The sequence below is a fragment of the Eptatretus burgeri genome, chromosome 21 (genome assembly GCF_056783735.1).
Source record: "Eptatretus burgeri isolate ZD-2024b chromosome 21, Ebu_testis_v1, whole genome shotgun sequence".
NCBI classification, from domain to species: domain Eukaryota; kingdom Metazoa; phylum Chordata; class Myxini; order Myxiniformes; family Myxinidae; genus Eptatretus; species Eptatretus burgeri.
This window is the reverse complement of record NC_140981.1, coordinates 2701261-2718244: the sequence shown is the minus strand read 5'-3', so window position 1 is coordinate 2718244 and position 16984 is coordinate 2701261. Positions and strand designations below refer to the sequence as shown.

Genomic DNA, 16984 nt, shown 5'->3' with positions numbered 1-16984 from the left:
TCAAATGTCCCATTGGACAAGTTCATTGCTCTGTGAAACCACGCCCACACCTGATTTCAAGAATCCCATTGGACACGTTCATTGCTCTGTGAAACCACGCCCACACCAGATTTCAAATCTTCCATTTGACACGTTCATTACTCAGTGAAACCACGCCCACACCCGATTTCAAATTCCCCATTGGACAAGTTCAATGCTCCGTGAAACCACGCCCACACCCGATTTCAAGAATCCCATTGGACACATTCATTGCTCTGTGAAACCACGCCCACACCCGATTTAAAGAATCCCATTGGACACGTTCATTGCTCGGTGAAACCACGCCCACACCCGATTAAAAAAAATTCCAAAAATAATTTCCAAAAAAAAATTCACACCAAAGAAACTCGTTCGTTCCGCGCATGCGCGAACGACCCCAGAAACTCGTTCGTTCCGCGCATGCGCGAACGACCCATGAGACTCGTTCGTTCCGCGCATGCGCGAACGACCCATGAGACTCGTTCGTTCCGCGCATGCGCGAACGACCCCCGAAACTCGCATGAGCGCATGAGGTAAAAGTGACAGCTCCACCAATCAGGTTCCGAGGTGATTCGAGCTGCATAGCTAATGAGGTAAAAGTGACAGCTCCACCAATCAGGTTCCGAGTTGATTCGAGCTGCATAGCTAATGAGGTAAAAGTGACAGCTCCACCAATCAGGTTCCGAGGTGATTCGAGCTGCATTGATTCGCACTGAGCGCATGCGCGAACGACCCATGAAACTCGTTGGTTCCGCGCATGCGCGAACGACCCATGAGACTCGTTCGTTCCGCGCATGCGCGAACGACCCATGACACTCGTTCGTTCCGCGCATGCGCGAACGACCAAAGAAACTCGTTCGTTCCGCGCATGCGCGAACGACCCCGGAAACTCGCATGAGCGCATGAGAAAAAGTCACAGCTGCACCAATCAGGTTCCGAGGTGATTCGTGCTGCATAGCTAATGAGGTAAAAGTCACAGCTGTTGCAGGACACATTTGGATTGAAAAAAATTATTTATCCAAGCTATTTACAAAACAAAGACAACCAAACAATTTGAAAAAACCAAACGAAACAATTTGAACACACGCAAAAAATGGGGAAAAATTACTTTTGGAAATCTTTTTGAAAACTTTTTGAAAAAGTGTGGACCCTGACTGGGTGTGCAACTTCGGTTCGCTACCATCAATTCACAAACTGAAAAAAACAATCATACATGACGACAATTATTTTAAAATACGAACAGCATTTTGAAACAATATTCAAACAACAATATTAAATGATTATATCATATATATATATATATATATATATATATATATATATATATATATATATATATTGTGACGTCCACGGGACTTGAACAGTCCCGCCAACGTCGAATGAGCCGAAACGATGGAGGCGGATTATTTATTTATAACCCAAAGATGGCGGTTCTAATCGCTCTACCGCAAACGGGACGAGGAAGGTGGCACGAGTCGCTTTTCACTGAGTTGATAACGTTTATTCCTCTAACCAAAAATAACAAGACTCAGCAAGAAGAGGGATCCAGGGCGATTCGACGGGATGGTGTGGGATCGGGCGTGGGGGAAAACACAGACAATTCCAATGAAAAGACAAATCTCAAACCCTCGAAGGCGCCAGGTACACACACACACACACACACACACACACACACACACACACACACACACACACACACACACACACACACACACACACACACACACACACACACACACACACACACACACAAAACGCAGCTATTCCTGGTGGTCAGGCTGGACCGTGGTGTGGATGCAACAGTCCTTGGATTATCGTTGGACGAGCTGGCCTTGCTCTCGTCGGGGGGGCAGGAGAAACCGTGGTGCTGTCAACCTCCTGGTCTTGGCCCAAGTCCGCTCACAGCCGCCAGGGAACCAGCTCCGGCACCAAACCGCGAGCAGGAGCGGGAGGCAGGTCCGCCCGCCGTTCGAACCCGTACTCCGAGCCAGCAGAACCCCAGAGCCAACCAAGGTGAGGCACGAAGCTCAGCAAGGCTACAAGACACGAAGAAACCAGGGCCGAATCAGCGCAACAACAAGCATGCTCCCAGCACAACAACCTCCACGCCAAAAACAGTGTTTCAGTACCGATCTTCTTCCTCTCCTTTTCGACCCCGAACAGAGCCTTTTTATCCTCCCGTCCTTGTCACTTCCAATCGAGCCGTTTTATTGGCCCACCGCCGTCGCCTTCCGCCAATCGTGATCACGGGGCGGAGCCATCCGCAGCACTGTCCTGTGACGTCACGGCAAGCCTCCAGAGAATACGAAAAGGGGTTTACAAAGACACACTTACCCTATCCCGTATCCCTATCTAATTACGTGACAATTATCATTTCCCCCTTGAAGAAATGGACACGTTCATTACTCAGTGAAACCACGCCCACACCCGATTTCAAGAATCCCATTGGACACGTTCATTGCTCTGTGAAACCACGCCCACACCCGATTTCAAATGTCCCATTGGACAAGTTCATTGCTCTGTGAAACCACGCCCACACCTGATTTCAAGAAGCCCATTGGACACGATCATTGCTCTGTGAAACCACGCCCACACCCGATTTCAAATGTCCCATTGGACAAGTTCATTGCTCTGTGAAACCACGCCCACACCTGATTTCAAGAATCCCATTGGACACGTTCATTGCTCTGTGAAACCACGACCACACCAGATTTCAAATCTTCCATTTGACACGTTCATTACTCAGTGAAACCACGCCCACACCCGATTTCAAATGTCCCATTGGACAAGTTCATTGCTCTGTGAAACCACGCCCACACCTGATTTCAAGAATCCCATTGGACACGTTCATTGCTCTGTGAAACCACGCCCACACCCGATTTCAAATGTCCCATTGGACAAGTTCATTGCTCTGTGAAACCACGCCCACACCAGATTTCAAATGTCCCATTGGACAAGTTCATTGCTCTGTGAAACCACGCCCACACCTGATTTCAAGAATCCCATTGGACACGTTCATTGCTCTGTGAAACCACGCCCACACCAGATTTCAAATCTTCCATTTGACACGTTCATTACTCAGTGAAACCACGCCCACACCCGATTTCAAATGTCCCATTGGACAAGTTCATTGCTCTGTGAAACCACGCCCACACCTGATTTCAAGAAGCCCATTGGACACGTTCATTGGTCTGTGAAACCACGCCCACACCAGATTTCAAATCTCCCATTGGACAAGTTCATTGCTCTTTGAAACCACGCCCACACCCGATTTCAAATGTCCCATTGGACAAGTTCATTGCTCTGTGAAACCACGCCCACACCTGATTTCAAGAATCCCATTGGACACGTTCATTGCTCTGTGAAACCACGCCCACACCAGATTTCAAATCTTCCTTTTGACACGTTCATTACTCAGTGAAACCACGCCCACACCCGATTTCAAATGTCCCATTGGACAAGTTCATTGCTCTGTGAAACCACGCCCACACCTGATTTCAAGAATCCCATTGGACACGTTCATTGCTCTGTGAAACCACGCCCACACCAGATTTCAAATCTTCCATTTGACACGTTCATTACTCAGTGAAACCACGCCCACACCCGATTTCAAATGTCCCATTGGACAAGTTCATTGCTCTGTGAAACCACGCCCACACCTGATTTCAAGAATCCCATTGGACACGTTCATTGCTCTGTGAAACCACGCCCACACCCGATTTCAAATGTCCCATTGGACAAGTTCATTGCTCTGTGAAACCACGCCCACACCCGATTTCAAATGTCCCATTGGACAAGTTCATTGCTCTGTGAAACCACGCCCACACCTGATTTCAAGAATCCCATTGGACACGTTCATTGCTCTGTGAAACCACGACCACACCAGATTTCAAATCTTCCATTTGACACGTTCATTACTCAGTGAAACCACGCCCACACCCGATTTCAAATGTCCCATTGGACAAGTTCATTGCTCTGTGAAACCACGCCCACACCTGATTTCAAGAATCCCATTGGACACGTTCATTGCTCTGTGAAACCACGCCCACACCCGATTTCAAATGTCCCATTGGACAAGTTCATTGCTCTGTGAAACCACGCCCACACCAGATTTCAAATGTCCCATTGGACAAGTTCATTGCTCTGTGAAACCACGCCCACACCTGATTTCAAGAATCCCATTGGACACGTTCATTGCTCTGTGAAACCACGCCCACACCAGATTTCAAATCTTCCATTTGACACGTTCATTACTCAGTGAAACCACGCCCACACCCGATTTCAAATGTCCCATTGGACAAGTTCATTGCTCTGTGAAACCACGCCCACACCTGATTTCAAGAAGCCCATTGGACACGTTCATTGGTCTGTGAAACCACGCCCACACCAGATTTCAAATCTCCCATTGGACAAGTTCATTGCTCTTTGAAACCACGCCCACACCCGATTTCAAATGTCCCATTGGACAAGTTCATTGCTCTGTGAAACCACGCCCACACCTGATTTCAAGAATCCCATTGGACACGTTCATTGCTCTGTGAAACCACGCCCACACCAGATTTCAAATCTTCCTTTTGACACGTTCATTACTCAGTGAAACCACGCCCACACCCGATTTCAAATGTCCCATTGGACAAGTTCATTGCTCTGTGAAACCACGCCCACACCTGATTTCAAGAATCCCATTGGACACGTTCATTGCTCTGTGAAACCACGCCCACACCAGATTTCAAATCTTCCATTTGACACGTTCATTACTCAGTGAAACCACGCCCACACCCGATTTCAAATTCCCCATTGGACAAGTTCATTGCTCTGTGAAACCACGCCCACACCCGATTTAAAGAATCCCATTGGACACGTTCATTGCTCGGTGAAACCACGCCCACACCCGATTAAAAAATTCAAAAAAAAATTTCCAAAAAAAATTCACACCAAAGAAACTCGTTCGTTCCGCGCATGCGCGAACGACCCCAGAAACTCGTTCGTTCCGCGCATGCGCGAACGACCCATGAGACTCGTTCGTTCCGCGCATGCGCGAACGACCAAAGAAACTCGTTCGTTCCGCGCATGCGCGAACGACCCCCGAAACTCGCATGAGCGCATGAGGTAAAAGTGACAGCTCCACCAATCAGGTTCCGAGGTGATTCGAGCTGCATAGCTAATGAGGTAAAAGTGACAGCTCCACCAATCAGGTTCCGAGTTGATTCGAGCTGCATAGCTAATGAGGTAAAAGTGACAGCTCCACCAATCAGGTTCCGAGGTGATTCGAGCTGCATTGATTCGCACTGAGCGCATGCGCGAACGACCCATGAAACTCGTTGGTTCCGCGCATGCGCGAACGACCCATGAGACTCGTTCGTTCCGCGCATGCGCGAACGACCCATGACACTCGTTCGTTCCGCGCATGCGCGAACGACCAAAGAAACTCGTTCGTTCCGCGCATGCGCGAACGACCCCGGAAACTCGCATGAGCGCATGAGAAAAAAGTCACAGCTGCACCAATCAGGTTCCGAGGTGATTCGTGCTGCATAGCTAATGAGGTAAAAGTCACAGCTGTTGCAGGACACATTTGGATTGAAAAAAATTATTTATCCAAGCTATTTACAAAACAAAGACAACCAAACAATTTGAAAAAACCAAACGAAACAATTTGAACACACGCAAAAAATGGGGAAAAATTACTTTTGGAAATCTTTTTGAAAACTTTTTGAAAAAGTGTGGACCCTGACTGGGTGTGCAACTTCGGTTCGCTACCATCAATTCACAAACTGAAAAAAACAATCATACATGACGACAATTATTTTAAAATACGAACAGCATTTTGAAACAATATTCAAACAACAATATTAAATGATTATATCATATATATATATATATATATATATATATATATATATATATATTGTGACGTCCACGGGACTTGAACAGTCCCGCCAACGTCGAATGAGCCGAAACGATGGAGGCGGATTATTTATTTATAACCCAAAGATGGCGGTTCTAATCGCTCTACCGCAAACGGGACGAGGAAGGTGGCACGAGTCGCTTTTCACTGAGTTGATAACGTTTATTCCTCTAACCAAAAATAACAAGACTCAGCAAGAAGAGGGATCCAGGGCGATTCGACGGGATGGTGTGGGATCGGGCGTGGGGGAAAACACAGACAATTCCAATGAAAAGACAAATCTCAAACCCTCGAAGGCGCCAGGTACACACACACACACACACACACACACACACACACACACACACACACACACACACACACACACACACACACACACACACACACACACACACACAAAACGCAGCTATTCCTGGTGGTCAGGCTGGACCGTGGTGTGGATGCAACAGTCCTTGGATTATCGTTGGACGAGCTGGCCTTGCTCTCGTCGGGGGGGCAGGAGAAACCGTGGTGCTGTCAACCTCCTGGTCTTGGCCCAAGTCCGCTCACAGCCGCCAGGGAACCAGCTCCGGCACCAAACCGCGAGCAGGAGCGGGAGGCAGGTCCGCCCGCCGTTCGAACCCGTACTCCGAGCCAGCAGAACCCCAGAGCCAACCAAGGTGAGGCACGAAGCTCAGCAAGGCTACAAGACACGAAGAAACCAGGGCCGAATCAGCGCAACAACAAGCATGCTCCCAGCACAACAACCTCCACGCCAAAAAAAACAGTGTTTCAGTACCGATCTTCTTCCTCTCCTTTTCGACCCCGAACAGAGCCTTTTTATCCTCCCGTCCTTGTCACTTCCAATCGAGCCGTTTTATTGGCCCACCGCCGTCGCCTTCCGCCAATCGTGATCACGGGGCGGAGCCATCCGCAGCACTGTCCTGTGACGTCACGGCAAGCCTCCAGAGAATACGAAAAGGGGTTTACAAAGACACACTTACCCTATCCCGTATCCCTATCTAATTACGTGACAATTATCATTTCCCCCTTGAAGAAATGGACACGTTCATTACTCAGTGAAACCACGCCCACACCCGATTTCAAGAATCCCATTGGACACGTTCATTGCTCTGTGAAACCACGCCCACACCCGATTTCAAATGTCCCATTGGACAAGTTCATTGCTCTGTGAAACCACGCCCACACCTGATTTCAAGAAGCCCATTGGACACGATCATTGCTCTGTGAAACCACGCCCACACCCGATTTCAAATGTCCCATTGGACAAGTTCATTGCTCTGTGAAACCACGCCCACACCTGATTTCAAGAATCCCATTGGACACGTTCATTGCTCTGTGAAACCACGACCACACCAGATTTCAAATCTTCCATTTGACACGTTCATTACTCAGTGAAACCACGCCCACACCCGATTTCAAATGTCCCATTGGACAAGTTCATTGCTCTGTGAAACCACGCCCACACCTGATTTCAAGAATCCCATTGGACACGTTCATTGCTCTGTGAAACCACGCCCACACCCGATTTCAAATGTCCCATTGGACAAGTTCATTGCTCTGTGAAACCACGCCCACACCAGATTTCAAATGTCCCATTGGACAAGTTCATTGCTCTGTGAAACCACGCCCACACCTGATTTCAAGAATCCCATTGGACACGTTCATTGCTCTGTGAAACCACGCCCACACCAGATTTCAAATCTTCCATTTGACACGTTCATTACTCAGTGAAACCACGCCCACACCCGATTTCAAATGTCCCATTGGACAAGTTCATTGCTCTGTGAAACCACGCCCACACCTGATTTCAAGAAGCCCATTGGACACGTTCATTGGTCTGTGAAACCACGCCCACACCAGATTTCAAATCTCCCATTGGACAAGTTCATTGCTCTTTGAAACCACGCCCACACCCGATTTCAAATGTCCCATTGGACAAGTTCATTGCTCTGTGAAACCACGCCCACACCTGATTTCAAGAATCCCATTGGACACGTTCATTGCTCTGTGAAACCACGCCCACACCAGATTTCAAATCTTCCTTTTGACACGTTCATTACTCAGTGAAACCACGCCCACACCCGATTTCAAATGTCCCATTGGACAAGTTCATTGCTCTGTGAAACCACGCCCACACCTGATTTCAAGAATCCCATTGGACACGTTCATTGCTCTGTGAAACCACGCCCACACCAGATTTCAAATCTTCCATTTGACACGTTCATTACTCAGTGAAACCACGCCCACACCCGATTTCAAATTCCCCATTGGACAAGTTCATTGCTCTGTGAAACCACGCCCACACCCGATTTAAAGAATCCCATTGGACACGTTCATTGCTCGGTGAAACCACGCCCACACCCGATTAAAAAAAATTCAAAAAAAAATTTCCAAAAAAAAATTCACACCAAAGAAACTCGTTCGTTCCGCGCATGCGCGAACGACCCCAGAAACTCGTTCGTTCCGCGCATGCGCGAACGACCCATGAGACTCGTTCGTTCCGCGCATGCGCGAACGACCAAAGAAACTCGTTCGTTCCGCGCATGCGCGAACGACCCCCGAAACTCGCATGAGCGCATGAGGTAAAAGTGACAGCTCCACCAATCAGGTTCCGAGGTGATTCGAGCTGCATAGCTAATGAGGTAAAAGTGACAGCTCCACCAATCAGGTTCCGAGTTGATTCGAGCTGCATAGCTAATGAGGTAAAAGTGACAGCTCCACCAATCAGGTTCCGAGGTGATTCGAGCTGCATTGATTCGCACTGAGCGCATGCGCGAACGACCCATGAAACTCGTTGGTTCCGCGCATGCGCGAACGACCCATGAGACTCGTTCGTTCCGCGCATGCGCGAACGACCCATGACACTCGTTCGTTCCGCGCATGCGCGAACGACCAAAGAAACTCGTTCGTTCCGCGCATGCGCGAACGACCCCGGAAACTCGCATGAGCGCATGAGAAAAAAGTCACAGCTGCACCAATCAGGTTCCGAGGTGATTCGTGCTGCATAGCTAATGAGGTAAAAGTCACAGCTGTTGCAGGACACATTTGGATTGAAAAAAATTATTTATCCAAGCTATTTACAAAACAAAGACAACCAAACAATTTGAAAAAACCAAACGAAACAATTTGAACACACGCAAAAAATGGGGAAAAATTACTTTTGGAAATCTTTTTGAAAACTTTTTGAAAAAGTGTGGACCCTGACTGGGTGTGCAACTTCGGTTCGCTACCATCAATTCACAAACTGAAAAAAACAATCATACATGACGACAATTATTTTAAAATACGAACAGCATTTTGAAACAATATTCAAACAACAATATTAAATGATTATATCATATATATATATATATATATATATATATATATATATATATATATATATATATATATATATTGTGACGTCCACGGGACTTGAACAGTCCCGCCAACGTCGAATGAGCCGAAACGATGGAGGCGGATTATTTATTTATAACCCAAAGATGGCGGTTCTAATCGCTCTACCGCAAACGGGACGAGGAAGGTGGCACGAGTCGCTTTTCACTGAGTTGATAACGTTTATTCCTCTAACCAAAAATAACAAGACTCAGCAAGAAGAGGGATCCAGGGCGATTCGACGGGATGGTGTGGGATCGGGCGTGGGGGAAAACACAGACAATTCCAATGAAAAGACAAATCTCAAACCCTCGAAGGCGCCAGGTACACACACACACACACACACACACACACACACACACACACACACACACACACACACACACACACACACACACACACACACACACACACACACACACACAAAACGCAGCTATTCCTGGTGGTCAGGCTGGACCGTGGTGTGGATGCAACAGTCCTTGGATTATCGTTGGACGAGCTGGCCTTGCTCTCGTCGGGGGGCAGGAGAAACCGTGGTGCTGTCAACCTCCTGGTCTTGGCCCAAGTCCGCTCACAGCCGCCAGGGAACCAGCTCCGGCACCAAACCGCGAGCAGGAGCGGGAGGCAGGTCCGCCCGCCGTTCGAACCCGTACTCCGAGCCAGCAGAACCCCAGAGCCAACCAAGGTGAGGCACGAAGCTCAGCAAGGCTACAAGACACGAAGAAACCAGGGCCGAATCAGCGCAACAACAAGCATGCTCCCAGCACAACAACCTCCACGCCAAAAAAACAGTGTTTCAGTACCGATCTTCTTCCTCTCCTTTTCGACCCCGAACAGAGCCTTTTTATCCTCCCGTCCTTGTCACTTCCAATCGAGCCGTTTTATTGGCCCACCGTCGTCGCCTTCCGCCAATCGTGATCACGGGGCGGAGCCATCCGCAGCACTGTCCTGTGACGTCACGGCAAGCCTCCAGAGAATACGAAAAGGGGTTTACAAAGACACACTTACCCTATCCCGTATCCCTATCTAATTACGTGACAATTATCATTTCCCCCTTGAAGAAATGGACACGTTCATTACTCAGTGAAACCACGCCCACACCCGATTTCAAGAATCCCATTGGACACGTTCATTGCTCTGTGAAACCACGCCCACACCCGATTTCAAATGTCCCATTGGACAAGTTCATTGCTCTGTGAAACCACGCCCACACCTGATTTCAAGAAGCCCATTGGACACGATCATTGCTCTGTGAAACCACGCCCACACCCGATTTCAAATGTCCCATTGGACAAGTTCATTGCTCTGTGAAACCACGCCCACACCTGATTTCAAGAATCCCATTGGACACGTTCATTGCTCTGTGAAACCACGACCACACCAGATTTCAAATCTTCCATTTGACACGTTCATTACTCAGTGAAACCACGCCCACACCCGATTTCAAATGTCCCATTGGACAAGTTCATTGCTCTGTGAAACCACGCCCACACCTGATTTCAAGAATCCCATTGGACACGTTCATTGCTCGGTGAAACCACGCCCACACCCGATTAAAAAAAATTCAAAAAAAAATTTCCAAAAAAAAATTCACACCAAAGAAACTCGTTCGTTCCGCGCATGCGCGAACGACCCATGAGACTCGTTGGTTCCGCGCATGCGCGAACGACCCATGACACTCGTTCGTTCCGCGCATGCGCGAACGACCAAAGAAACTCGTTCGTTCCGCGCATGCGCGAACGACCCCGGAAACTCGCATGAGCGCATGAGAAAAAAGTCACAGCTGCACCAATCAGGTTCCGAGGTGATTCGTGCTGCATAGCTAATGAGGTAAAAGTCACAGCTGTTGCAGGACACATTTGGATTGAAAAAATTATTTATCCAAGCTATTTACAAAACAAAGACAACCAAACAATTTGAAAAAACCAAACGAAACAATTTGAACACACGCAAAAAATGGGGAAAAATTACTTTTGGAAATCTTTTTGAAAACTTTTTGAAAAAGTGTGGACCCTGACTGGGTGTGCAACTTCGGTTCGCTACCATCAATTCACAAACTGAAAAAAACAATCATACATGACGACAATTATTTTAAAATACGAACAGCATTTTGAAACAATATTCAAACAACAATATTAAATGATTATATCATATATATATATATATATATATATATATATATATATATATATATATATATATATATATATATTGTGACGTCCACGGGACTTGAACAGTCCCGCCAACGTCGAATGAGCCGAAACGATGGAGGCGGATTATTTATTTATAACCCAAAGATAGCGGTTCTAATCGCTCTACCGCAAACGGGACGAGGAAGGTGGCACGAGTCGCTTTTCACTGAGTTGATAACGTTTATTCCTCTAACCAAAAATAACAAGACTCAGCAAGAAGAGGGATCCAGGGCGATTCGACGGGATGGTGTGGGATCGGGCGTGGGGGAAAACACAGACAATTCCAATGAAAAGACAAATCTCAAACCCTCGAAGGCGCCAGGTACACACACACACACACACACACACACACACACACACACACACACACACACACACACACACACACACACACACACACACACACACACACACACACACACACACACAAAACGCAGCTATTCCTGGTGGTCAGGCTGGACCGTGGTGTGGATGCAACAGTCCTTGGATTATCGTTGGACGAGCTGGCCTTGCTCTCGTCAGGGGGGGCAGGAGAAACCGTGGTGCTGTCAACCTCCTGGTCTTGGCCCAAGTCCGCTCACAGCCGCCAGGGAACCAGCTCCGGCACCAAACCGTGAGCAGGAGCGGGAGGCAGGTCCGCCCGCCGTTCGAACCCGTACTCCGAGCCAGCAGAACCCCAGAGCCAACCAAGGTGAGGGACGAGGCTCAGCAAGGCTACAAGACACGAAGAAACCAGGGCCGAATCAGCGCAACAACAAGCATGCTCCCAGCACAACAACCTCCACGCCAAAAAAACAGTGTTTCAGTACCGATCTTCTTCCTCTCCTTTTCGACCCCGAACAGAGCCTTTTTATCCTCCCGTCCTTGTCACTTCCAATCGAGCCGTTTTATTGGCCCACCGCCGTCGCCTTCCGCCAATCGTGATCACGGGGCGGAGCCATCCGCAGCACTGTCCTGTGACGTCACGGCAAGCCTCCAGAGAATACGAAAAGGGGTTTACAAAGACACACTTACCCTATCCCGTATCCCTATCTAATTACGTGACAATTATCATTTCCCCCTTGAAGAAATGGACACGTTCATTACTCAGTGAAACCACGCCCACACCCGATTTCAAGAATCCCATTGGACACGTTCATTGCTCTGTGAAACCACGCCCACACCCGATTTCAAATGTCCCATTGGACAAGTTCATTGCTCTGTGAAACCACGCCCACACCTGATTTCAAGAAGCCCATTGGACACGATCATTGCTCTGTGAAACCACGCCCACACCCGATTTCAAATGTCCCATTGGACAAGTTCATTGCTCTGTGAAACCACGCCCACACCTGATTTCAAGAATCCCATTGGACACGTTCATTGCTCTGTGAAACCACGACCACACCAGATTTCAAATCTTCCATTTGACACGTTCATTACTCAGTGAAACCACGCCCACACCCGATTTCAAATGTCCCATTGGACAAGTTCATTGCTCTGTGAAACCACGCCCACACCTGATTTCAAGAATCCCATTGGACACGTTCATTGCTCTGTGAAACCACGCCCACACCCGATTTCAAATGTCCCATTGGACAAGTTCATTGCTCTGTGAAACCACGCCCACACCAGATTTCAAATGTCCCATTGGACAAGTTCATTGCTCTGTGAAACCACGCCCACACCTGATTTCAAGAATCCCATTGGACACGTTCATTGCTCTGTGAAACCACGCCCACACCAGATTTCAAATCTTCCATTTGACACGTTCATTACTCAGTGAAACCACGCCCACACCCGATTTCAAATGTCCCATTGGACAAGTTCATTGCTCTGTGAAACCACGCCCACACCTGATTTCAAGAAGCCCATTGGACACGTTAGTAGAGGTAAGAATACTGATTCTGGCTCACTTTGCCCCATGTAAATGAATGGGGGATTTTCAGCGATTTATATTTTTTTTCCCTAAAAATAAATCCCCTTTTTATTCCAAGGTATATTTATTTGTCTCCCCTTTTAACTTGGAGGTTGAACCTCATTGAATTGAACACCTGGGGGTTGAACAGCTCACTCATTGAACCTATAAAGATTTGTTCATTCTTAAATTCCTTCAATAGTTTAATTTTCTTTGCACAATAATCCCCATCTAAAATATTAACAAACAAAACATTTGAATCTTTATATTTTTTAAGATACCCCATTTGTGCCATTACGAAATGATAAACTTCTCTTAATGCTCTCATCTGACCACCTCCTGAGCCACATATCATTTTGAGATTATAGTAAATTGTTTTTTCATTGTTCAATTGATAACCATCAAAGTTTTCAGTCCATTCAAGGATATTCATTTTTTCTTTACATCCTCTAACTTACTAGTTTTTAAATTAATTCGCTTATTTGTTTTATTTACCTTTGTTTTAGTTATTTTTTTCAATAAGACTTATTTGATATTTTTCACATTCATTATGTTTTCCATTTATATACCAAGACTGAGATTTTCTCCACTCTTTAGTTTGATTAATACTTGGTTTAACCATTTATATATTGTGAAAAACCATGCGGTAGCCCTTAAAAACCCTAACCCATCTTCCCATCGTTAAAACATAATCTATTTTATACACTCTATCATACAATATCCATATGGAACACAATCTATTCCATTATCTAAAATAAATCTCTTATCATCAAAGGCTCCTAATGCCTTTTTATTTACTTCTTCACTATATATGTTATGTTTATAACTTCTTATTGTATTCATTTTCCTATATTCTTCTTTCTTATTCATCAAACAATTATAATAATTTCTAAAAGTTATTGATTTCTTTATTACATATTTCTTTATTCCCTTTAACCTCTTATCAATCTGTTCACCATACTTATAAGCATATGCCTTTGCTCTCAATCCAATAAACTCACTCATTACTTTTCCACCCAACTCATCCTTAAACTTACCAATAACCTTTTCATTCTTTTGGAAAATAACTCACTCTTCTTGCTGAAATTACTTGTATCATATACTCCAATATTTTTCTTCATATCTTCATAAACATCATCAGTTTTTATATCTAAGATAAAACTATCAGTATCCATATACAACAATGAAACATTTTCACCATACTCTTTCTTTAAGTCATTATACAAATAATCATACATCAATATCTTTGATAAATCAAGAACTGCTGTTCCAATATAAATTGGTTTATCCATTACAATACTTTCCTTTTTCATATGAATTGCAGAAAAGTTCTCTGAAAAAACCTCTTCTCTCTCAAAACTTGGTTTATTTATCAATCTCGAAGCTTCTTTCCAAGATGTTGCGAATCTAATGTTTTGTCTGTTTCTAACATTTTCCATAGTCTTTCCAAATACAGCATTATTCATTAATTTATAAAAGTCCCCTTCAAATTTTACTTTTGTATTTGCTCTCATATCTGTATTGAATTGAATATACTTTTTTCACCCAAGGACTTTGTTTAAATTTTAAAACTCTATGAATTTTAGCTACTCTCAATCCTTCTCTCAAAAACTGTTTTAAGCTTCTCTGATGCAAAACATATCCCTCTTTATCATAGAATGTTGTTAATAACTTTTCTGTTGATTTACCTTTAATATTAAAACTTTTATGATAATCACTTAACCATTCTTTCTTTGGAGTTTCTTTCTCACATGCAAAAGGAAGATCTTTATGCTTATTATGAAGATCACTCGGGTACCTCAAATCAACTTCAAAATAATAACCTTCTTCTTCGTCATTCAATTCCTCTTGAGAAGAAATAACAATATTCATCAAAGCCTTTTCATAATCCTTTTCTTCCACCCACTCTAATTTACCATAAGGCAGAGATTGAGACATTGCCCATCCATACAAATTATTAGCATCAAAATACATCAAATAATTACTATCTTTTTCACTATTATAATTTGGAAGATATTTATTATTTGCTTTAGCATATCTTTTTGAACATACTTGTGATATTCCACCTCTCTTGGACTTCTCAATCATCAAAAGCATATCAACATCACTGATTAAATCTATATCTTGTTTTGTCATTTTCAACATTGCACTCCAAGCTAAACCAGGAGCTGTGAAATAGTGGGCAGGGTCTAATCCATAACAATTTTTATTATGACAGAGTGTTCTAAAAGCCTCAAACACATCAGCTAACAATAAAACATCTGTTTTTAGATATAAATCATGATATTCTCCAAGGTTCTTTATCTTAAATATTTTCCATATTTCTTGTGCGTGTTTATATTCCTTATCACTTATCTCTTCTTCATAAAGGTTATTATAGAAACTTTCTTTTGAAGGAAGTTGTGTTTCTTTAAATCTCATAAATGAATCCATATAATCATAAGGATAAATTCCCTTACTTGTAAGAATTTTCTCTTTACTTTGAATTTCATTCCTTGTTTGAATTTCCTCTCTCGTAAGAATTCCTTCTTTAATCAGAATTTCATCTTTAATCTGAATTTCCTCTTTAGTTCGAATTTTCTTTATAATTAGAATTTCATCTTCAGTTAGAATTTCCTCTTTACTTTGAATTCTCTCTTTAATCTGAATTTCCTCTTTAGTGAGAATTTCCTCTTTTGGAAAGAATGAATTAAGATTTGGAAAAGAGTCCGTGGAGCTTAGATTTGATGCGAGGTAGGCTAGTGGTGTTCCCATAAACTTGTAAGAATCTAAAAACCTAATACGAGTTATCGGTTTTGTGAATATCATTTTTGAAAATGAAATATACTTTTGACTTGTGTTTGTTATAGCAGAAATATTCCCTGGTGTTTTTGAAAGTTCATTTATAAATAGATGTGTATCATAGTTGGCGCTGTTGTGAAGAAAGACTGGAATAAAAGAAGGTAATTTATAATTAAGATTACAACAGGAATGAGCGGGACCTCTATATTTACCAGTAAGATGACAATGGTCTCTAACTTTAAACTCCTTAATTTCCCCCTCACAAATATGACAGATATTGTTCATTCTAAATTCTAATTTTTCTTCTTTGGTTAATTTCATCGGTTCATTTGTTTCTTTCATTAATTTAGTGAGTCTTATACAATCCTTTTCTAATCGTTTTACAAACTCTTGTGAAGCATTTTTTCCACGATAATGTTCAAGTTTGTTATACTTTTCTCCAACAGATGATTTGATATAATAACAAAAACCACAAGGAATATGTTTTTGATATTTATTTGTATATGGTTCTTTTGGATTAGGAGAAGCAGTATTTATCTTTTTAAGGATACATTCAAAATCAGCGTATATCACAAATGGGTGCATGATAGATTTATTATAATCTTCAAAATAAATCTTTTCACCAGGTTTAGGCATTGTAATTACAGCTGATTTATGATTACTACAATATTTTGAATGTTGTTCTAATCGTTCTTTTTGTATGAAATGAATTAAGACATCGCTTACAAGGATATATTTTGTTTGCTGTTCTGAATACCTGAGAAGAGATTAATCTTGATAAATTATTGATGTATGTGTAATGTGAATTCTTTC

General features: G+C 43.9%; 4 long non-coding RNA genes across 4 annotated transcripts; all 4 read right to left on the bottom strand.

Annotated features, from left to right (window-relative positions):
- Nucleotides 1-1497: 1497 nt before the first annotated feature.
- Nucleotides 1498-4876, bottom strand: LOC147008209 (uncharacterized). The gene is made up of 2 exons (XR_015053635.1): nt 2148-4876; nt 1498-2054 (listed from the first exon to the last, which is right to left on the bottom strand). It is a non-coding gene; the product is annotated as an uncharacterized LOC147008209 (long non-coding RNA).
- A 1188-nt stretch (nt 4877-6064) lies between these two features.
- On the bottom strand, nt 6065-9212 carry LOC147008208 (uncharacterized). The gene is made up of 2 exons (XR_015053614.1): nt 6702-9212; nt 6065-6605 (listed from the first exon to the last, which is right to left on the bottom strand). It is a non-coding gene; the product is annotated as an uncharacterized LOC147008208 (long non-coding RNA).
- A 251-nt stretch (nt 9213-9463) lies between these two features.
- LOC147008207 (uncharacterized) lies at nt 9464-10185 on the bottom strand. Its single transcript, XR_015053634.1, has 2 exons — nt 10105-10185; nt 9464-10009 (listed from the first exon to the last, which is right to left on the bottom strand). It is a non-coding gene; the product is annotated as an uncharacterized LOC147008207 (long non-coding RNA).
- Nucleotides 10186-11653: 1468 nt separating this feature from the next.
- LOC147008206 (uncharacterized) lies at nt 11654-13332 on the bottom strand. The gene is made up of 2 exons (XR_015053629.1): nt 12303-13332; nt 11654-12207 (listed from the first exon to the last, which is right to left on the bottom strand). It is a non-coding gene; the product is annotated as an uncharacterized LOC147008206 (long non-coding RNA).
- Nucleotides 13333-16984: the final 3652 nt, after the last annotated feature.